The following is a 23,517-nucleotide window of genomic DNA, read 5'->3' as shown; positions in this document are numbered from 1 at the left end:
AGTTCACATCAGATTCTTGTCTGCGTCCCTGTGTGTGACAGTCCTTCCCTCCAGCACCAGGCAGGACACCTGTCACACGAGGGTCTTCGGAGGAGATGAGGGGAGAGAGAAGTTCAGAGACACCTTCCTGCTTCTGTGGTTTTCTCAGTTTCTTTTGGCTTAACACGCTCAGTTAATGCACCATAGTCTACGCCGCAGCACAGGTGATTGTAAAGTCGAATACCGAAGCCACCTGTGGCCGGCGTCAGGGCTCAGGAATGTTTCCTGGAGAAAACACTGAAATGCAATTATCAAGGAAATTAAAGCCCCACCTCCCTGTTTCCTGGGAGGAGACAAACCTACTTAAATTGGATTCTGGCTCCAAGCCACAAACCCACCTCTGGGCATCAAGAGATGAGACAGATTAGTGGTTGTATCTTGAGAACTGTGCAGTGGGTTGTATCGTCTAAGGTCTATGCACGGGAGGGGATTTCTTTCTGTCCTTGCAATCTCTTTCACAGATCCATGGTCTGTGATGATAACATGGTTTCCTTTCGCTTCCACCCCTTTGTGGAGGGGTTTTTGGGGTTGGGGGAAGGTTTGTGTGTCGATGGTGCCTCCCTGAGGGGATACACCCATGGGCTGTTCCTGGGGTGTTCCAGGGACGATGAGGAGAAGGAATGCGTCCACTACGTCACAGATTCAACAGACACACGTGTGGGCTGCCACTTTGATCAGCTCGGGGAACCCAAGCGGACGGATAATTACTTCTTCTTGGTGAACGGAACCAGCAAAGACACGGCCGTCGAGTTCGTGGATTTTATCCCGTTTGTAGCTGTTAACATGGGTAAGATAATCTCCCAATGCACGATCCCTGCCGGGCAGCTGTCTTGCTGCACTGCACTGGGGTTTGTTCCAGGTGGGGTGCGACAGGGGTGCCAGGTGCAGGGCCAGCCTGAGAGGGTCTTGAATCGGGGTCTTGGATGTATCCACAGTAGCGAGGAAGAGAGGCCATGAGTCTCCCTTGGTATGGGAAAAAGGACAGGTATACGGCTCACAGCCTTCTTAGGAATGCAGGGCAGGGAGGGAGAAAACCGTCTTCTACACTCTTAGGTTCTGTACCTGGGACCTGCAAATTAAACTGACAAAAGACAGGTTAACGGAAGAAAGGTATACCCATTTAATTTTAATTCTTAATTTTTCCATGTGTGGTGGGCGCTTGATTAGAAAAGAAGTGAAAACACCCAGAGAAGTGGTTAGACGTGGGGCTTATATATCATTTTTAACAGAGGGCACTGAATTGTGGAGAAGTCACTAGACAAAAATAAAATGGAGTTGAGCTCCTAAGGGCAGTCAGTTGTGCAAAGGTAGATTTATGGGGGAAATTAATGGAAGATAAGAGCTATTGCAGTGAGGTTTGTTTGTGCAGATTCATCTCTGTGTGGTTGTGTCTTGTTGACGCCATAGAACTTCGCCAGAGAGGAGAATTATGGCAGTCCTCATTTCTGAGACGTTTCTGATTTTAGTCAGATAAGAGAAGTTCCAAGAAAGTTTCTTTGTGCACCTGTTGTTTCTCCACTGCCTCGGCACAAAGTAACCCACACGCCAACGTGGCATATGTGGGGTGGTGTATTCCTGTCCCGTATGAGAACAGGAGACAGCATTTCAGCACTGTGCTTGGCGGCAGCTTAAACAACGACGTCGTCAATGAAAAGCCTATAAATATGAAAAAGGTAGAACGAGAAAGGCGCCACCCAATAAAGGACCCTCCTTTTCACATCCTGGGCTGGGCCGGGGGCCCTGGCAGGTGCATGAGCAACTTCCTCAACCTGCTAAACTTGCAGCGGTCCCCGACCTTTTGGGCACTGGGGACCCTTTCCATGGAAGACAGGACATTGTCGCGTATTAACAACTCAGGACCTTGTTCGTGGTTTTGTCCTAGAGAAGTACAACCCCCCAGCAAACATCACGGTCCGCTACAACGGCTCAAACCATATCATCCGGTGGGACAATCCCGTGATCAGATTCGACCTCGCGAGTCACATCTTGTATTACGAGCTGGACATGCAGAGAAAGGTCAGTGTCCGACCCCACACCTGTGCGGGGCCCGCACACCGGGTCCCCTCCCTGTGCGCTGTGGGGCGGCTCATCCGCACCGACCACACTGTAGCTATTTTCTCCAGAGAATTATTCTACGTTTCTTCTCTTCGCTTTGCCACGTGAGTGCCGTGGACTTACAATACTTCTGATAAGACCCTTAGACTTATAATACTTTTGATGAAGTCCCATTGGCCTATTTTTCCCTTGTTACCTCTGTTTGGGGTGTCACACCTGGGACTCCGCTGCCTAATGCAGGGTGTAAAAATTACCCCCACGCCTGGGTTCTTGTGTAGGAGTCCCCCAGTCTCAACTCTTCCGTTTAGGTCTTCGATCCATTTTGAGTTCACCGCCTCACCCCGCCTTGATTTCTTCCCAGCCCTGATCTGAAATGGTCGCTGCCTGAAACATTCTTGCTCGCGTAGGTTTAATTTCTTTATTTTCCGTCTCTCACCTCGGGAAGCCAAGTTCTCTGGGAGCAGGGATTTGTCGGTTGGTTCACACGGAGCCTGCATCGCTGGCTAGCACATAGTAGGTGCTCAGTAAATACGTGTGGATGCTGGCTAGCACGTAGTAGGTGCTCAGTAAATACCTGTGGATGCTGGCCAGCATGTAGTAGGTGCTCAGTAAATACGTGTGGATGCTGGCTAGCACATAGTAGGTGCTCAGTAAATACGTGTGGATGCTGGCTAGCACGTAGTAGGTGCTCAGTAAATACCTGTGGATGCTGGCCAGCACGTAGTAGGTGCTCAGTAAATACCTGTGGATGCTGGCCAGCACGTAGTAGGTGCTCAGTAAATACCTGTGGATGCTGGCCAGCACGTAGTAGGTGCTCAGTAAATACCTGTGGATGCTGGCCAGCACGTAGTAGGTGCTCAGTAAATACCTGTGGATGCTGGCCAGCACGTAGTAGGTGCTCAGTAAATACCTGTGGATGCTGGCTAGCACGTAGTAGGTGCTCAGTAAATACCTGTGGATGCTGGCCAGCACGTAGTAGGTGCTCAGTAAATACGTGTGGCTGAATGAATGGATGTTAATAATGTCCACGAGTGTCCCTGTTGGGGGCCGGTCCCCCAGCAGGTACGGGGGAGTCCTAGCTCTCCTCCCCTCTCTCCCTGTCACCGGGCCGTGTCCTGGGGTTCAGGCTCTGCCATCCTGAACCCCTCTCTGACTGCCCACAATGCTGCCTCCCACACCTCTCAGGGCGCAGCACCCCCAGGCCCCTCCCCACACCCCAAAGACCTTTAAAGCATGACGGGGTGTCCCGGAAGCCCCGCAAGGAGCCCAGAGCCCGCTCAGGTGTGGCCCCTCAGCCGCTCGGAGCTTTTGACACAGAAATTAGGTCGTGTCCCTCCCGTGCTTAAAGCCCTTCCGAGAGGTTTGGTTTGGGGCTTGGGTTACAGTCCAGAGCCCTGAACCTGGTGGCCTCCAGGAACCTGTATCCGGCCCCGCCCACGGGATACTGTCTTCATCCTCCCTCACACAGGTGATAACACAGGTGACCTCAGACAGGTCACTACACACATGTGACCTTACACAGAGGCTTACATACACGTGAACTCACACAGGCCATTACACACAGGTGACCTCATACTGGCTCTTCACGGGTAACCCACACAGAGGTGATGACACAGGTACCATAGACAGGTAACTTCACACAGGTCTTTCATACACATGACCTTACACACACGACCACACGTGCAACCCCACACAGGTGACCCCACACAGGTGACCTCACACAGGTGACCTCACACAGGTGATCTCACGTAGGTCCCTCACACAGGTGACTACACACAGGTGAGCTCACACAGGTCCCTCACACAGGTGATCCTCTGTCAGCTCCTCACCTGAGCCACCTTGGTTCTGCCCACCCTGCTGTCCACACTCCAGCTCCACGGCCTCCCCAGTGTCACCCCCCAGTGCCCGTCCCAGCTGAGATCCTCAGCTTAGGGGACACACGTCCCTGGAGCCTCCCCCTTGTGGCCAGGGCTCTACCCATAGCGGATGTGTTGGACGGTCGTCCTCCTTGTCCAGGACGCCCCAGGTGTGCAGGGCACTGTCCGGCCCCCAGAGACCAGGAGCACCAGGTGCAGCTCCTCTGCGACAGAAAGCTCCAACGGAGCTGTCTACACGGGCCTCACACACAAATTCAGTAAATCCACGGTACAGAGTGACCGAGGGTCAATCTGAGCTGTTCACTCCTTACTAGACATTGGAAAGTTCCCTGATGCAGAAGGAAATGCAATCATGACTCTGTGTCTCCGTCACCCATCAATATCCCCAGAGCAAATCTGCCAATGAGAGGCAAATTCACCAGAAAAGAACCTTGGATCTGGGAGAAAAAGCTTTTGTCTACCCTCTTCAGTTCTGTGATGGAGGGCTGTGAATTAAACCGACGAAAGGCAGATTAGCAAGAGAGAAAAACCCACCGAGTTCATTCGTATGTATACAGGAGTTCACAAAAGAAGTGGCCCCTTAAATGGCCAAAGGTAGGGGCTTATATAATTTACTTAATAGGGGAAGAGACGGAGGAGAGAGAGCTTGTGTACAGGAAGAATTAACAGGTTTCTTTAGGAAAGAAATAAATCTCTAGCAGAACAAATGGGAGATGAGAAAGTTTGTGATGATGTTTGTTCATGGCCTTTTCTATGTTTTTCATGACCATAAAACTCGCCTGGGGCTGGAATTTGAGGTAGTTTCACTCCTTCCTGGGAGTGAGGTCGTCCCAAAGAGGGGCTGGATGGCCTCCTCATTCCCAACAGTTTTCTGCTTTTATTCAGACAAAGGAAGCTCCAAGAAGGTTTCTTTCTGCATCTGTCGAATATCAAATGTTTTCAGTGTCAAACGACCTTCATGCTAACTCTGGGGTGCTGAGCGCCCCCCTCCCCCCCCCCCCACATTTTGCACGCAATGCCGAAAAACCAGTCACCTACCATCTTAATTTTGCTGTCTTTTTTTTACAGGGTGGCTCCCCAAAGAAAGACCCCGTAAGTATCTCTTTCCTTCTGTGACATCCCGTGCCTGAGCCGTGAGTCCCCTCAAAGTTCCGCCCCCACCTAGAGCTGCTCAGCCGGGGGTCCTACGGAGCCCTGAGCAGGCACCAGGCACCTGGCTGAGAAGCGGTGGTTTCTTGAATGCCCGTGACTCAGCTTACCTTGGGGGTCACCGTCTACACGTTGGGTACGGCAACGTCCTTCCCCCACACTGGCCATTCGGACCATTTCGGCTCAAACGGTGTGGTGGGTTTCACGTCGTGTCCCCACGAAATTCACGTCCACCTGGACCCTCAGAATGGGGCCTTCTTGGGAAGCAGGGTCTATGCAGACATGGTCAAGCGAAGGATCTCAAAATGAGAGCAGCCCGGATGTAGGGTAGACCCCACATCTAACGATGCCGTCCTCCCGGACTCCAAAACTGGGAAAACAGCCAATTCCTGTGAATTCCAGTTTGTGGCCTTTTATTGGGGTGGCCCCGGGAGACGCCTAAGGGGGTGACCACCCCGGCGGCCACTGGGGGGCAGCAGCGATCTCCGCCTGCAGGTGCGGGGTGATCCGGCCCCGGGGACGTGCGTCTCAGGACTGGGAGAGGGGGCACGCACCTGCCACCTGGTCCCGGGTGCTGGGGGGGCTGCTTCTGCCCTGTGGGCCACACCCGGGGTGGCCGGAGAAGTGACAGGGCGTTAGGAGCCGTCTGTCTGAAGGCAGCGTTGGAGGCGGCGTTGGGGAGACACCTGTCCTCTCTGGGCCTCACTCTGCGCCCCCTCTGATGTCTCAGCTAGTGCCCAGCGCCGATGTCGCGCCCCCGGGAGGGGGGCGGTCTCTCCTTTGGGGCCAGTGGCATCTCTGCCCTGTGTCTCAGCTTCTGTCTCCACCGGTGGCCCCGCAGCCCCCAGCCCACCTCTGGCCCCAGGGAGCCGCCCCGGGGTGGTCGCTTGAGATTCGCAGAGTCTCCGGGAGAAGCCGTGGTTAGGCGAGACGGGATTTTACACAGGCGGAGGCTCCGCCGGCAGAAACTGCGCTCCGGGCGGGTGGTGCCCCGCGGCCCGGCGTCCTCTGTGGAGCATCAGAGCCGCCACGGGGCCTGCCAGGGCGCGGGCGCGGCCCCAGAGGTGGGCGCACGCAGGAGCAGCGGTGGGCATCTCACAACCGCGACGACGTCCTCACCGTCCTCACCCCGGGGGGCCCGGAGAGAGGGAGGCGGCGGCGCGGTCCCACCCAGGTGTCGCCCCCCGTGCCTGCGTCCGAGGGCCGGAGCGCTCGGAGGCCACCGCGCGGCTGGGCTTCCCTGCCGTCTCCCCAGCGCTGGTCCCCAACGCCAGGTCCTCTCTCTTCTTTTAAAGGTTTTCCAGAGAGGACGGGAGCGGAACGTGTACCTGGTGCCCGGCTCCGAGGCGAAAATGCAGAACACCTTGCGGATGCGAGTCCGGCACCTGCGCAACGAGATCTGGAGCGAATGGACCGAGCCAGTGCCCTTTGGTGAGTGCCGTCTCCCCGAAATATGCCTGGGGGGACGCGGACACTCAGGCGGGGCTGGGGCAGGCGAGGGGAACCCCTGTTTCAATCTTCCACCTGACTCCCGTCATGCTGCCAAACGTCGCAGAGGGGTTTGTGCTCCACACGCACGGGTGGGTCGTCCGTTCCCAGCTCTGGGTTCCGCGAGGCCGCATCGCCTTCCCAGTTGCCCAGGCCACCTATGAGGAGTCGCATGGCCCCTGTGTCACCCTTGCTTCGACTCCACTGGGGTGTCCCCCCATCGATCGCTGAGATGTCACCCCCAAGGGCCAGCCGGGACACCCCTGCTCCTCTGCGCTCCCTGCAAGTACAGCGTGTGGCGTCCTCTGGACGCCCTGTAGGGTCCCCTCCTCCTTCATGGGGCAGGGACCTCGGACCCCAGTGGCTGCGAAGGGGACACTTTCAAATGCTGTTCAACCGCCCCCCGCCCTTGTGCATGGTCCCTTAATGACAGACCTGGAAGTCGGGGTGCAGAGCCAGGCTCTCCGCCATGGGGTGGGCAGGACGCGGGTCCCAGTGCAGGTGGTGGCTTTATAGGCTGCTCAGGTGACAAAGCCACCGCAGGGTTCGGGCTAGGAGAAGCTCCCCCACCCCACGGTCAGCCCCTCCTCCCCAGGGAGGGCCCAGGAAAGCAGACGCGGAGATTCTGCAGCACTCCGCTTCCCGGCCGCATCTAGGGGTTCCTCCTTACCTGCAAGGGCACCTGTGAGGGTCACCTGGGGGAGGTTACCTGTTGGGTCACCTGTGTGGGTCGCCTGTATGGGTCACCAGTACGAGGTTACCTGTGTGGGTCACCTGTATGGGTTACCTGTGGGACGTTGCCTGTGTGAATCACCTGTGTGGGTCACCTGTATGGGGGTCACCTGTGTGGATCTCCTGTGTGAGGCATCTGTCTGACATCACCTATGTGATCAACTATGTGAGGATCACCTATCCGATGTCCCCTGTGCTACCATCTGGGTGAGGTTATCAGTGTGAGATCTCCTGTGACATCACCCGTGTCTGGGTCACCTGGGAGGAACCAATATGAGATCACCTGTGTGTAGTCACCTGTGTGAGGTCACCTGTGGGTGGTACCTGAATTGTCACCTGTGTGAGATCACCTGTGTGGTCATGCCACCATGCCCCTCACCCCGTCATCTGATAACAGGGGCTCATTCATGCTTGTGTAACTGACCTTCGGGTCCCTCCTGACCCTCTGATCTTCTTCTGCATCAGGCATCCCAGAAGAGGGTGACGGCACCACTGTGTCCCTGGACATGCTGGTGGTGGTGGCGGCGGCCCTGCCTGCCATGCTCATGTTCTTCTGTAAAAGGTGAGTTCCCCGCCTTTCTTTTAAAATTGAAAAATTTTTAAAAATGAAAAAGGTAACACTTGCCGTCCTCCCGCATGCAGGGCTGACGTGTGAAGCTTTATAGGGACCATCGTCCTAACCACCTTTCCTGTGGTTAGGACGTCTTTCCTGTGTGCCAAGACATAGATACATGTCACCTTCTTTTTTGTGTGCTTGTGGGTTGCACTCATAACCCATGCTGGAAGCATTAATTGTACCTTAATGTGAAGATGCAGGTGGGCACGGTGGCACACAGCTGTAAGCCCAGCACTTTGGGAGGCTGAGGCGGGAGAATCGCATGAGGCCAGGAGTTCGAGACCAGCCTGAGCAACATAGTGAGACCCCGTCTCTATAAAACATAAGTGTGAGGAATACTCTTGGGCACACGTTGGCCTTCCAGTCTGTCAGGGAGAGTGATGAACAAGCTCTCTGCCCATGACAGGGTCATGGGTATGACAGTCAGGGCCTCTGCCAATTCCCCACAGGGGAAACTGAGGCACAGGGGCTAGATCTTGGTCCCAAATGGCAGAGCTGGGGTTGAACCTGGCAAACCTGGGTGCAGAGCTGGGCTCTCCCCTCTCTGCGGTGCTGTCCTACCTCACGCACGCACCTGTGCCCCATCTGGCATCACGGCCTAGGGATGCCCAGAGCCGGGGGCTCCCTAGACAGACCCCAGCACAGAGCTGGTCAGTGGGTTCCCGGGTGGGGACATTCCTCCTCCTCTAGGGACCTCTGGACCGTTTGGTAAGGAAAGACCAAAATCCAAATGCTGGGCAGTCCTGGGGTCCATAGAGGTTCCTGGGGTGCATGGAGAGTGCTGCGGTTCCTTGGAGATTCTTAGAGGTGCTTGGACAGTCTTGGGGTGCATGGAGAGTGTGGGCGTGCTTGGAGAGCTGTGGGTTCATTGGAAATCCTAGAGGGGCTTGGACAGTCTTGGGGTGCATGGAGAGTGCTGGGTTACTTGGAGAGCTGTGGGTTCATTGGAAATCCTAGAGGGGCTTGGACAGTCTTGGGGTGCATGGAGAGTGCTGGGGTACTTGGAAAGCTGTGGGTTCATTGGAAATCCTAGAGGGGCTTGGACAGTCTTGGGGTGCATGGAGAGTGCTGGGGTACTTGGAGAAGCTGGGGTTCTTTGGAGATTCCTACAGGTGCTTGGACAGTCTTGGGGTGCATGGAGAGTGCTGGGGTACTTGGAGAGCCCTGGGGCTCCTTGGAGAATCCCAGGGGTGCTTGGACAGTCTTGGGGTGAGTGAAGAGTACCGGGGATGCTCGGAGAGTCCTGGGGTTCCTTGGAGAATCCTAGAGGGGCTTAGACAGTCTTGGGGCACATGGAGAGTTCTTGGGGTGCTTAGAGAGCCCTGAGGTTCCTTGGAAAATCCTGGAGGTGCTTGGACAGTCTTGGGGTACATGGAGAGTTCTTGGGGGTACTTGGAGAGCCCCACAGTTCCTTGAAGATTGCTAGAGGTGCTTGGATATTTTAGCAGTGCTGGGAGAGCGCTGGGGTGCTTGGCTCTGTGGCTCACCCATAGACAGGGCTGAGGCCGACTCATCAGCTCCATGGGGGTGCTGCACCCCAGAATCCACCTCACTGTGCCCCACTCTGGTTCTGTGCCAGCCGTGTGGGCGCCCGTGTCCTCCCCACACCAAGCGTCCCCAGGACACCGGCGTGTCACCCCCCTCTGCACCCCATGCACAGTGTCTCTGGATGCGGTCAATCCCAGCCGGGCTGAATGCGAACCAGCTGGGTGCAGATCCCTGTGGGTGAGGGTCCATCGCCACGGCCCACACCGGCCACCGCGCGCAGGCTGCGAAGCGTGTCCACCTCATGGGCTCTTTCGTCACCAGGTACTCCCTCCGGCAGAGGCTGTTCCCTCCCATCCCGCAGGTGAAAGGGGAATTAATTGGCATCTTCCTTCCAAACCCCCAGGTGAGAGATTCCACCCTCGACCTCAGTCTCTGAGTTCCCCAGGTATGAGGTGGGGCTGTCTCCAGGCTCCGTGTGCCACCCTGGGGGGGCTCCTTCCTCCCCCAGCGGGGCTGACGCTTGCACTAGGGCCAGGTGAGGGGTGGTTTGGTCACCCACAAGGGCTGGGCAGAGAGAGCGACAAGCTGTCCTCGGGTGCCCTAAACTGGGGACTTAAAACAACAGAGTTTCATCCTCCCCCAGTCCCAGAGCCCAGGAGTGTGAGACGCAGGTGTCTCGGGGCCGTGCTCCCTCCGCAGGCTCCAGGGGAGGCTCCTTCCTGCCTCTTCCGGCTCCTGGGGGCTCCAGGCGTCCCTGGGCTTGTGGCTGCGTCACTCCGGTCTCTGCCTCCGTCTCCACGTGGCTTTTCCTCTGCATCTGTGTCTCCTCTGCTGTCACCTGTCATTGGGTTTAGGGACCTCCCTAATCCAGGATGGTCTTGTTTTGCGATGCTTAATTTGAGGACATTTGCAGGAACCCTATTTCCAAACACATCCCCGGGTGCTGGGTGGACGTATCTCTTTTGGGGGACACCAGCCTGTCCGAGGCAGCCGGTTCCCACTGTGGACCACCAGGCCTTGCCCCACTGCCGGGTCCTTGGGGGGCTGCAGAGTCCCCCAGCTCAGTGTCACTCTGTAGGTGTGTGGAGGGAGGAGCTGGCGTTTTTATCCACCTGCCCCTGCCCTGGTGGGTCGAGGGGCGTTTCTGGGGCATTAATGTCTGTCCCTTCTAACCTGCCCTAGAGCATGGGCCATGCCTGCTCCCTGTCATGAACAGGCAGACACCCCCAGAACAGCAGCTCCAGGTTTTAGCTTGAAGATGTCGGGGCTCAGAAAACAGCACCCCAAAATGAGGTCCTCAGCGGCAGCCTAAGAGCAAAGTGTCTCTCTGACCTTCTCCTGCCCTCCTGTCTCTGTCCCATCCTCCCCCGAGGTAACCATGGAAACTAGAATCCCTCTTCCCCAAGGCGGGTCTCAGAAACCAGAGCCCCTTTTCCCCAAATCCAGCCGTAAACCCTAAAGGTATGACTCCAACTTTCCCTCCACCTTTCTGTGTGAAACTGGCCATAAGGCGATTCTCTGACTGCCTGTCTGGCTGTAGGTCATGAGACCCCCACTCCAGAGAGGGTCCCGCCCCTCACCCAGGAGGAAGGAGGCTGCTCAGAGAGGCCAAGAAGGGTCTAGACAGACAGGCCTTGCTGGGTTCCCCACTCGGTCCGTCAGCATCAGATCAGGCCCTTTTGTCCCATCGTATTTCTGCACGGCCGCCCACGCTGAGCTGAACCTGAGCACAAACATGGACAGTTTCCCCTGTGTCTTTGGGTCTCCGTTCTGAAGGCTCCTGTGGGCACACGTTAAATACATGTGTGTGCCTTTCTCCTATTAACCAATTTCCCTCATGTCAGGGAATTTTTGACAAACATTTAGGGGGCCGGGGGCCTTGGTCCCTACAGAGAGGGTTCCTGGGAAGCCCTCCCTGGCTGCCCATGTTGGGCTCCTCAGGGCATCCGTGAAGCCAGCTCTGTGTGGTCCCAGAAGAGTTTAGGGTTCATCAATCATCTGGGAGCATCACTGAGGGTTGCTTTGACCTGGAACGTTATTGTAGAGTTGAAGAGAGGAAGATACAGAAGGTCCGAGTCGACCCCTTCCAGAAGGGCCCTCCCACCCAAAGCTCTGGCTGTGCCCTGCACAGGGGGCCTCCAGGTTCCTTCTGGGGCTCCCCGTCTCAAATGTGGGGCCCAGGAAATGCCACTCTGCAGGCGGCCAGGACTGGTAGGCGGTGGCACGAACAAAGCTCTGGTGAGTGCACAAGCCCAGCCCCTGTTCTCCTCAGCCCGGCCAGATCACTCCTGCTTAATCTCAGGGTGGCCTCCCTGAGTTCTGCAACCACCACCTGCCCCACTCCCCACGGCCAGCCCTGAGGGTTCAAGGAAGCTGCTGGTGTCTCCTCTCTGATCATCTCCAGCCCAATTTCTCGGGAGACACTTTGTGTCCCGGGGCCTGGGGCTGTCCTCGGGGATCCCTGAGGGTGCAGGATCCTGGAGCCATTGAGTCCAGCAGGAACAAGAATTCCACCCCAGGGTCTGAGGAGAGGGGGTGCCCCAGTGTGTGCATTAAAGTCTGTGTGTGCTCAGTTGGGGGACATCTGTCTGCCTGTCCCCAGGAGAGGGCTCCTGCTGTCTCTCCCTCCCAGCCGGCAGGCCCCTCAGACACAAATCTTTCCCTGATCTATTGATTTCTTAAGCAGCTTTATTGAGATACAATTCCCATGTCAGATAATTCGCCCATTTAAATCATGCAATTTAGGGGTATTTAGCATATTCACGATGTGCTACAGCCACAACCTTTGTCTAATTTCAGAATATTTTATCTCCCCTGAAGGAGACCCCGTACCCACCAAGCACTCGTTCTCCATTCTGTCCCCAGTAATCGACTTTCTGTCTCTATAGATTTTCCTGTTGTAGATATTTGATGGACTAGAATCATATAATACGTGGTCTTTTGTGTCTGGCGTCTCCCACGGAGCATGAGGTTCTCAGTGTCCCTCCATGTCGTAGCAGGTGTCAGAGCCTCATTCTTTTTCATGGCTGTGTAATATTCCACCATGTGGATGGGCCACGTTCGGTTTATCCATCCCTCTGCCGATGGACGCTCGGGTGGTTCCCACAGTTTGGCTGTTGTGAATCGTGTTGGTCTTTGTGTAAGTTTCCTTAATAGGAGAACCAGGCAGTCGGCAGCGAGCTGTCTCAGTGGTGCCGTTTCTTCTCTCTCAGGTCACCTGGGAAGGGATCCACCTGCCGTCAGACTCGCAGGAACCCGAGGACATTCTCACGGTGGAGGAGATGCCGTAATTTTTGAGTGGACGAGCAGAGATTCAGGCCTCGGCACCATCCTCCTCGTCTCAAAAATATCCTTTCTGTATGTCGTTAACTTGAGCGACTGTCACAAATTGTGCCGTTGGTGAACGATTCCCACCTCGATGTGCAACAACAAAACTCCACGTGCAACAATGGAACTCGATTGCAACAATGTAACTCCATGTGCAATAATGTTACTCGACGTGCAACAATGAAACTCCATTTGCAACATCAAAACTCCACGTGCAACAATGAAACTCTGTGTGCAACAACAGAAGCTGCCACCGAAGGTGACTGGCACACATATCGGTGGAAGAGATGTCATGAAATTGGCCAGACGTTGCCCTCCAAGTGCAAAGCCTGGTCGGACATCCGCCCACGGGCAATGGTCGGTCAGAGACCCGCATTGAAACGCCAACGTGTCTACCGCTTCGATTCTGCTGAGTCTCTGGTCGCTGTTGGCCGGAGTGCGTGGGCACGAGCCCCTGCGGGCTGCCGGGGCATGTCCTCGTGGTCAGACGCTCTGAAACACCTGGCGAGCTGTATCTGCACGTTAGCGGTTTGCAACTGTGTGCCAGAATCTTGCTTTTTCACTGTGGAAAGGATCAGAAATGAGGGCAAGCATCTTCCCACCGACTCATCTCCAATCGCAGTGACTTGTGAAGAACTGACAGAAAGGAAATGGCTAGATAATTGGATTGTCCGTCCCGATGGGGTATCTTGCAGCAACCCAAAACCCACGTAATGAAATCTAGAGACCATCGGGTACCGGAACAGCCTAAAAGTCATTCTCCTTTGTGCACACATCTGCGTTAGAAATTCCTGCACAGTGCTCTCGGGAGCAGTGGTTTGGGGCGTGGAGGAGCAGGTGTTTCCTGGTGGCTGGGGGTATGTGTTATGTTATTTTTACATGCTTGTGTGACTTTCTTAGCAAGGAGGGTCTGTCTTAGCAATGGGAACATAGTCTGCGGGCAGACGCTTTGCTGGGAAGTCACACGGCACCGTGGCTATTTCACCAACCAGACACTGGAACAGCCATAAAAAAAATAATAATAATAAAACAAAGCAAGTAGAAAACAAAAGGGGACATGGGAAATCAGGCGACACCATTGTGTATTACCAGCTGGTGAAATAGCTCAACCCCTTATCGGATACTTGATATTGTCAGAAATAAGCTGTTGGCACTTGCTTCTAGGAATCAACCCAGCAGATTGGATGCAATGGGCAGCAAGGGTGCAGTGACGCATTTGTTCACAAGAGTATTGTGTGCAATGCTTTAAAAAAAACATGGAAAAACACCTAGATGTTTATTCACAGGACACATGTTTTAAAATTATGCTGACACATAGAAATTTTGAAATGTTCTATTCATGAGGAAAGATAGTCACAGTGTTTTATAGTAAAATGGAGAAGATATAACCCAACACATGGGGTAAGATTCCTTGCAGGAGAAATTGTGTGTGTGTGCATGAATGCACACGTGTGTCTGTGTGCAGCTGTGTGTGTACGTACATGTGTGCAAGTCTATGTGGAACTCAACACCACCATATCAGGAATGGTTATCTTCAAACTTCAGATGTTTGTTCCATTTTTAAAAAATGTTTTTATAGAGACAGGGTCTCACTATGCTGCCCAGACTGGTCTCAAACTCCCAGCCTCAAGCGATCCTCCCTCCTCAGCCTCCCAAACTGCTGGGATTATAGGCGTGATCCACCACACTGGGCCTTCTTTTTCCTTTTTTATGATTGTATGATTGCATTTATGACTCAAAAAAAAAAAAAGAAACCCATGTTTTTACAATGAAAATAAAATATTTCACTTCCCAAAAATCAGGAATTAGAAGCCAGTTGTGATGTGGGAAAACACCAGCAATAAGATGTTAAGTGAGGCTCACGCCTGTAATCCTAGCACTCTGGGAGGCCGAGGTAGGTGGATCGCTTGAGGTCAGGAGTTCGAGACCAGCCTGAGCAAGAGTGAGACCCCGTCTCTACTAAAATAGAAAGAAATTATATGGACAACTAAAATCCATACAGAAAAAATTAGCCAGGCATGGTGGCATGTCCCTGTAGTCCCAGCTACTCGGGAGGCTGAGGCAGGAGGATCACTTGAGCCCAGGAGTTTGAGGTTGCAGTGAGCTAGGATGATGCCACGGCACTCTAGCCCGGGCAACAGAGTCAGACTCTGCCTCAAAAAAAAAAAAAAAAAAAAAAAAAAAATGTTAAGTGAGAATAAGCAAAGACAGGCTGTGTTTCGGTACAGTCTGAGTGTTTGCAAACCACGAATATGCCTGCGTCAGTTTCTTGGTGTTGGAATTATTGAGGACGTTTTATGCTACCTGGTGTTCTCCAGTTTTCCAAAATGTGTGTAATGAACTTGCATTGCTCTTACTGGGGCTGATTTTCTATTCATCCCATTGCTATTAAATAAATTATACTTCAGAGAATTTTGTTCCTTAAAGAGATTTGGCACAGCCAGCCAGCCGTACTGAGAAAGTCATGGCAGGGCACAGGAAGTAGGTTTTAGAAGTAGCTAAGTTCCGTGGTGGCAACCCTCCCACCTGTGTGGGCAGCGGGAACGCAGGCAGGGCAAGGGTGGGTTTCCCTGGAACACAGAGACCCTGTCCTGCCTCCGTCCAGGGAGAGGACGGGGCTCTGGTCCTTAATCCTAGAGCGTTTGCACTCACGGCTTTGCGGCTCCACACCAGGTGGAGCTGGCCAGGAGGTGAACCTGGCTCTGAGGGAGGGAGCCATTTCCTTCCCCAGGTGCTGTGGTCTGAATGTCTGTGTCACCCCGAAATTCCCAGGTTGCAACCCTCTCCCCAAAGAGATGGGGTTAGCAGGTGGGGGCTTTGGGAGGTGATGAGGTCCTCAGGGTGGACCCCCATGGATGGGATCAGTGTCCTTATAAAAGGGACCCCAGAGAGCTCCCTCGCCCCTTCCACCACGTGAGGACACAGCGAGAAGGCGCCATCTATGAACCAGGAAGTGAGTCCCCACCAGACTCAGCCTCTGCCACGCCGGGATCTTGGACTTCCAGCCTCCAGAGCTGTGAGCAATCAATACCTATTGTTTATAAGTCACCCAGGCTGTGAGGTTTTGTTCTAGCAGCTCAAATGGACTTAGACAGCCTGGTGGGCAGAGTGACGCCCCCACAGAGCAGCGATTCCGCTGCAGCCACCCAGACCCCACCACTCCCAGCTGCTGGTCCTGGTGAGGTTCTTCCTTCAGATCAGCCCCGCCAGCCCCTCGCGATTCCCAGAGCTGCCCCTTCTGCCGTGGCCGCTCTGCAGCCAGAGAGCCGAGGGCTTCCCAGGAACTCCATCAGTAGCGCCTGCTTCCTGAGGAAGCTCTGATGGAAACTTCCAGACTTTCCGCAGTTCTGAGAGGTGGGGCAGAGGGAGGCCTGTGTCCAGGGTCATCAGTACACAGAATGGATTCCGTCAAGGGCCTGGGGGACATTCTCAGTCTTGTCCCCAGAAATATTCCTGCAGAAAGCAGAGTCAGGACTTTCTGCCATCTCCCTGGATCCTCTCTCTCTCTCTCTCTCTCTGTCTTGTCTGTCTTCATTGGAATAAAATACATATAACATAAAATTTACCACGACTGCCATTTATCATGTTCACACAATGCTGTGCCACCACCGCCTCTGTCTAGTTCCAGAACATTCTCATCACCCCAAAAGGAGACTCCATCCTCATTAGCAGTCACTCCCCGTCCCCTCCCCAGCCCCTGGTAATCACTAGTTTACTTTCTGACTCTCTAGATTTGCCAGTTCTGGACGTTTCCTAGAAACGGAGCCCTGTGATATCTGGTCTTTCGTGCCAGCTTCTCTCACTGGGCATCCTGTCTTCAAGGTCCATCCGAGCCGTAGCAGGTGTCAGAGCCTTGCTCCTTGTCATGGCTGTGTAATATTCCACTGCGTGGACAGACCACGCTCTGTGTATCCACTCACCCGTCAGTGGGGGCTTGGGCTGATTTCACCTTTTGTTTCTCTCCTTTTAAGATAGAGCTTTGAAGAGGAGGAAAGAGCTTCTGGGGGGACAGGAAACAGCCCTGGGGGGGGGGTCTGACACCAAGGCAGCTGGCAGGATTGAAGCCAAGTGACACAGACGCCACCTCCGCTCGCTAACTATAGAGTCCGGGGTTAAAGGGCTTCGGGAGGAAAGCAGCGAGGTCGAGCTGAATTCAGCACCACACTTTCCCGTTCCGGTTCGCTGCAACCACGCATTAAACACCCGGGCTGGGCTCTGGCCATTTAAAAAGGAGAAAACCAGCTGCCCAGGCCGGGTGCATCGGAGCCGCTGGGGAGAAAAAGTAAAAACAGCCGTCGGAGGCTCCCGACACAGGTGCCACCCCGGCCGGAACAGGGTGACCGGGTCACGGTCAAAGCTATGTAGAAATAGCTCGTTTCATAACACACCGTTGGTGGCTGATAAGATTTTTTCATTTCCAAACCCGCACGTCGCTGGTCGCGGCGGGGCGAGATAAACGGCGCCAACAGCAAGCGTCTTTCGAAAGACGTGGCTTGCGTGGGAGAACGTGTCGTGAACGAAGGCCTCCCTCGGTCCCTATCACTGCGGCCAGCCGGGGCCCGGGGGGCCGGGGACAGAGATATACGGTGTCGCAAGGCCGGCGGGTCCGGCTGCCGTCCGCGATAACCCGCCAGGCCAGCGCGGCGCCCAGATTACGGGCAGGCGACAGCAGCTTCGGCGGCGACAGCCTCTGAGCTGGAGAGACGAGCTCCGCTGGGAAACACCAGCTCCAGCTCCAGGGACGACCTCACACCCCGGGGGACTTCTGATTCGGGGGGAGGGATGGAAATTCAAACTCGGAACCCGGGAAGCCAGGCCCAGGCCACAATCAGAGGCGTCTGGCTCGGGCGGCGGCGGGGCCGTATTTGGGGCGCCTCCCCCCGCCCGCGCCCCCCACGCAGCCACCGCCCCTCCCCATGTCCCGCTTTCTGTTCCTCCCGACCTGCGCGTACCCCGACCTGCCGAGGCCGCTCCCCCTCCCTCCGGCCTCTGGGGTCCCCAGCCCCTCGCTCCTCAGCCGGGGGCCGAAGGGGGCGTTTAACGACGACCCCCGTCCCCAAAGACGCAAGGGACAGGGCAGGGGCAGGTCGTAGAAGGGCCATTCAGGAACTGTTTCAGGCGTGATGAGATTACTCAGAACTGGGTACTGTAACGCTGGGAAAATCTGAATAACATTGCATCGCGGCAACACCCCAATTGCAACATTGTATTCTCCTTCTGCAACACGTTACCACGGAAGGGAACCGGCCGTGTGGGCGCCCACGGTCTTTGGATTATTAGTATTTTCCACCACTGCGTGGGCATCTGCAATCATCTCAAATTAATGTTTAACTTTTTTTTTCAATGACTGCACGCCCCGCACCCAAGCTGTCCCCACTACCTGGGGTCCTCACTTACCTGACACCGAGGCGCCCACCTGTCCCGGCTGCCGGATCTCGTTTCTCAGCTGCCCGGCGGAGGTTTCAGGCCGTGGGGACGGCCAGTGGCTCCTCAGGTCCCTGTGGTCAGTTTCCTGGATGTCACACCGTGCTGCTGGGCTTGACGGGGAGAGGAGAAACCCTCGTCGTGCCCTGCACCTGAAAACCAAGCGGTTCTGTTGGGTATCACGCGCCCAGCAGGTAGCAGCCGTGTCTTTGGGCACTGGCTTCGAAGCTTGTTGGTTTGCACAAGCTGAGGAATGTCAAGCTCTGTTTCTCAATATCTTTAGCAGTCTGGCCGGGAGAAGTGACGTCTACGAAGGCTGGCCTTGGGGGACCCCCAGGGGGGCTGATGGATGAGGGGCGTCCACTCCGGGGGCAGGACAGACGACATGCGCCACTCCAAGGCATCTTGCTCACCAGCACTGTCGAGAGAAAAGAACACAACTGACAAAGCTTGGGCTCAGCTGAGGACAGGTGACAATTCCAAGCGGACAGCTGGCATGGCGGGGCTCAGGGAAGCTGCCCGGAGAGACGGAGACATCAGCCACAGGCTGGAAAAGGCATGTGTAGGGGACATAGCAGTTATGTCCCCTGGCCCAGATGGGCTGATGGTTCTGTGGCCACATGTGGGCGAGTGGTCGGCAAGGCTTCGGGACCTCAGCTCCCTCCTCCTCCTCCTCCTCCTCCCCCCACTCCTCCTCCTCCTCCTCCTCCTCCTCCTCCTCCTCCTCCTCCTCGGTGCAAGATCAGATTAGGAGCTCTGGAATTCCCTCCCTCCCAGGGCACAGCAGGGAATGTGTGTCCGCTCAACTGTGACCCACCAGAGGTGCCCCGGGTGGTAAGGAATGCAGCAATCTCTCCCCAGTCACATGTGCGTGACTTTCACGGCCCAGTGGCATTTTCTAGGGTCCCCCCCAGAAGATACAAACACAAAATGACACAGTGCTGAGGACGTGCACTGTCTGGGAGCCTCGTGGTGCAGCCACAGGCTGGAATGCTGGGCACTGCAGGACAGGAGGGCTTGTGCCAGGGACAGGGGTGCTGGTTTCTGTGATGTATGTTGTATATGTCATGTTATGCAAATGCTACATGTTGTGTTGGTCAGCTCGGGTGGCCACAGTGGAGTCCCATGGACCGGGCGGCTTAAACCACAGACATTTGTTCTCTCCCGTCCTGGAGGCTGGAAGTCCCAGATCCAGGTGTCTCAGGGCTGGTCCCTCCTGAGGCCTCTCTCCTGGGCGTGTAGACGCCATCTTCTCCCTGTGTCCTCATGGGGTTGTCCCTCTGTGCGTGTCTGTGTCCTCATCTCCTCTGCTTATAAGGACACCAGTCCTGTTGGATCAGGGCCCACCCTAGTGCCTCAGTTTACCTTAATCGCCTCTTTAAAGACCCATCTCCAAACACAGCCCCAGTCTGAAGTCCTGGGGCTCAGGGCTCTGACGGATGAATTTGAGGGGACACCACTCAGCTCATATCAGAACCCCACATCTAAATTGCCAAGAGAGGTGCCCCGAGAGACACCAGGGAGGAGCTCAGTCCCCCAAATACACCTCAAGAAAGGGTGAGAGCCCAGGGACAAGGAAAACAGAAAAGATGCCCCTTTGTGAAGCCCCGTGCATCCTGCTGACCGAGGCGTGGGCACAGGTGCAGAGGGCGCCAGGAGGTCCAAGGCAGCCGCTGTCCTCAGGTTGTTTGAAATCGCCAGGTACTGGGGGGACATTGACCGGATAACTCACAGCATGAGGCGGGAAGGATGCCCAGGAGGGTGGGGTGACCCCGGACCCGGCTTGGACGGAGCAGGCTGTCCCCGAAAGGCAGAAAAGCATCGAAAGCTGCCCCTGCCGCGGGGGCCTGGGGGCCGTGGTCTTGGTTCCCGCTTTCTCCCTGGAGGGGAACTTTCTGGTGAAACAGCTCAGGGGCCCAAACAGAGAGCCCGGGGCTCATCGGTGAGCCATCTGCACCTGGATGCCACCCTCTGTCCCCAAACCCCACAGGGGCCCAGAGACCCTGGATGCCCCACCCCGAGAACCAGAGGAGAAGGTGGCACCTGTCCCACATGGAAATCCAGGTGGCTGCCTTCAAAATTCACCCCGGGCCTGGGCACGGTGGCTCATGCCAGTAATCCCAGCACTCTGGGAGGCTGAGTTGGGAGGATCGCTTGAAGCCAGGAGTTCAAGACCAGCCTGGGCAATAGCGAGGCCCCATCTCTACTAAAAATAGAAAAATTATCTGGGCATGGTGGTGCACACCTGTCGTCCCAGCTACTCGGGAGGCTGAGGCAGGAGGATCGCTGGAGCCCAGGAGTTGGAGGTTGCTGTGAGCTATGATGACGCCACGGCACTCTAGCCTGGCTGACAGAGTGAGACTCTGTCTCCAAAAAAAAAAAAAAAAAGGCCTTGAATGCAACCCCTGCCCCGCACCCCAGGGTGAGGGTGTGGTCCCAGCCTTTCCCCAGCCCCCGGCCCAGCCTCAGCCTGCTTGCCTGAGAGATGGGCTCGACACAGAACCAGACCCGGCCGGCACCTGCTCTTACCGCCTCCAACGGCTCCTCAGAGGAGACAACCTTCTTGCAACGGGGCCCGGAGGGACCTGGTCCCGATGGCATCCCCGTCCCCACTGGGCACCCCTCTGCAGGTACAAGCACCCCACCCTGACCCGAAAGCCCAATACAGACCCCAGAATAGGAATCTATTACTGTTATTACTATTACACTATTGCAGGTATTTCAAGGCACTGTCTTCTAATCTCCCATGTTGTTTTGCTTGTTCTCTTTGGAAGTTTGTCACCTCTCCAGGGGTCCCCTGGGCTCTGAAGTGCCACAGCCAAGTGGTCTCACCTCCATCGGGAGCTCCTGTCCTCCAGGTTTGAGAAACTCTCTGACTTAATTACGAAAGATTCGTTCCCATCCGTTCTCTTCTAATTTCTCTCTGGAGCCCTCGTCGTGCGAATACTGGGCCGTGTAGATCTGTCCGCGTGTTTTCCTGCTATTTCCATTTCCTTGTCTTTTTTGTTTTCGAGGCGTTTCTCCCAGTGTTTATCTTTCCACACATCCACTGGGTTTTTGTCACTTTTACAATGGTATTTTTAATTCCTTTCTGTTTTTCTTAACATGCCTTTCCTCCCCCACCCTGGTCCTGTTCTTTTTTTATAATGAGTATTAACAATTTTTTTAAAAAAATCTTCTATCCCCTGATTAGTCATTTTCCCAGGAGTTGATTTTCTACCCTGTTTGCTTTTGGTGTTTGGTGTTTGGGAATTTGGCCATCTTTGGTTGTCTGCTCACGTTCAGGAGTGACAGAGGAGGGTCTCGCCATGCACATGAAAATGTGGCCATCTCAGTGCTGGGAGCCCTGGTCAGAGACCCCACCCCCACCCCACCCCAGTGACCAACGCTCGAGTCTCCCTGGGTCCCTGCAGGCAGCAGCAGTCGGGGCAGGGGGAGCAGGTTGGACGTGGTCACACAGGTGTGGCCAGGCTCCTGCTGTCAGGCCTGCCACCCCCACACGCAGAGACCCCGGGGGTCCCCATCCCTCAGCCTCTGCAGCGTGTGCCGGTGCTTCTGGGTCACCCCTGCCAGGCAGGGCTGTACTTCTTGGATCAAGGGTCAGTGAGAGCTTCCCCCGGGTGCCCACATGCTTTTCTGTTGTCTCTCTCTCTCTCTCTCTTTTACTTTTTGCCTTAAAAGAAAGGGGAAAAAAGGAGACAAAGAGAGAGGTTGAGAGGGAAGGAGGGAAGGAAGGAAGGAGGTACGAAGGAAGGAAGGAGGGAAGCGGGAAGGAGGGAGGGAGGGAGGGAGGGAAGGAGAGAGGGAGAGAGGGAGGGAGGGAAGAGGGAAGGAGGGGGAAGGGAAGGCCGGCTCACAGCCCCTGTCTCCCGTTGCTGCTGTTGTGGGACCAGGGCATGTCTGTGTCTTTACCGGAAGCACCACCCGACCCACTTCTCAGCCGACCACACCTCCCCCCCTCGGGTCTGGGGATCCGGGAGGTCCCCTCCCTCCGGCGTGACATCCTGAGGTTGGCTCTGTCCTGAGCACAGCCTGGGACATCCCACAGCCCTGACATTTCCCCTCTGCCCTCTCCTGGCCTCTGTCTGAACCCTGCCCTTTGGTGACAGGTTTTTGGCCCGGGACCCAGTGGGAAATGCCCCAGACGTGTGCATCAGACGGGATCTGCCTCACGGCTTCACCCGGGCGTCGGCTGCAGCCTGCGGTCTAGGGGGGCCGCCTCCCCTGCCCAGGACTCGGCCGGACCTGGGGTCCCGCGGCCGAGTCCTCCTCAAGCCCACCCACCAGCCCTGCGAACCTGGAACACCCGCCGTGCTCCCAAGGGAGCCAGACCTCAAGGGACGCCGGGGCAAGCTCTCTGCAGAGGGAACACACGGCACGTCCTACTATTGCCCCGACCCCTGATAAGACGTGCACCACCCTGTAGGACACATGACAGGAGAGGGGACCCAGGTCTTCTCTGGGCGGTAAAAGGACTTTCATCTCCAGACAGTCTGGTCGGCGGCATAGACACAGGGTCCAGGGCAGGTGGCGGTTGGCGCAGCAGTCTACTGGGGCCCCCAAAACAAGGAACCACAAACTCGGGGGCTTCAAACAACAGAGATTCATCCTCCCCCAGTCCCGGAGCCCAGGAGTGTGAGACGCAGGTGTCTCGGGGCCGCGCTCCCTCCGCAGGCTCCAGGGGAGGCTCCTTCCTGCCTCTTCCAGCTCCTGGGGGCTCCAGGCGTCCCTGGGCTTGTGGCTGCGTCACTCCAGTCTCTGCCTCCGTCTCCACGTGGCTTCTCCTCTGCGTCTGTGTCTCCTCTGCTGTCTCTTAGGAGGACACCTGTCACCTCTCCTTAGGAGGACTGGGGCCAGCCTAATCCGGGATGATCTTGCCTTAACGAATTCTACCAGCAACACCCCTTTTTCCTAATCAGGCCTGGAATCATGAGGTTGCAGGTGGACATACATTTCGGGGCCGGGAGGAGGAGAGACACAACAGTCAGCCCACAACAGCTGGGGACACAAAGTGAGCCGGGCTCAGGGTGGAGGCTGCAGGGAGGGGGTGGGCTTGGGCTGGCAGCTGGGGGCAGAGGTGGGAAATGTGGAGGCGGGTGGGGGTCTGTGAGAGCGGCTTCTTCGCTGTGCAAACAGAAATAACAGATTCCAGCTTTGGGAAGTTGCCGTTGGGGGCAGCTCGCTGGAAGGCTTGGACGTGACCCTATAAACTATATGCGGCTACTTCATCCAGGACACGGGTCACCTCCCCGTCCCGGAGGGTCTTTCTGATGGGCCCTGGCACCCCCGTGCCTGCCGGGCGGGCTCCACACATGGTCGCAG

This window comes from Eulemur rufifrons, chromosome 30, assembly GCF_041146395.1.
Source record: "Eulemur rufifrons isolate Redbay chromosome 30, OSU_ERuf_1, whole genome shotgun sequence".
In the NCBI taxonomy this organism is placed as follows: domain Eukaryota; kingdom Metazoa; phylum Chordata; class Mammalia; order Primates; family Lemuridae; genus Eulemur; species Eulemur rufifrons.
Note: the sequence above shows the minus strand (reverse complement) of the source record.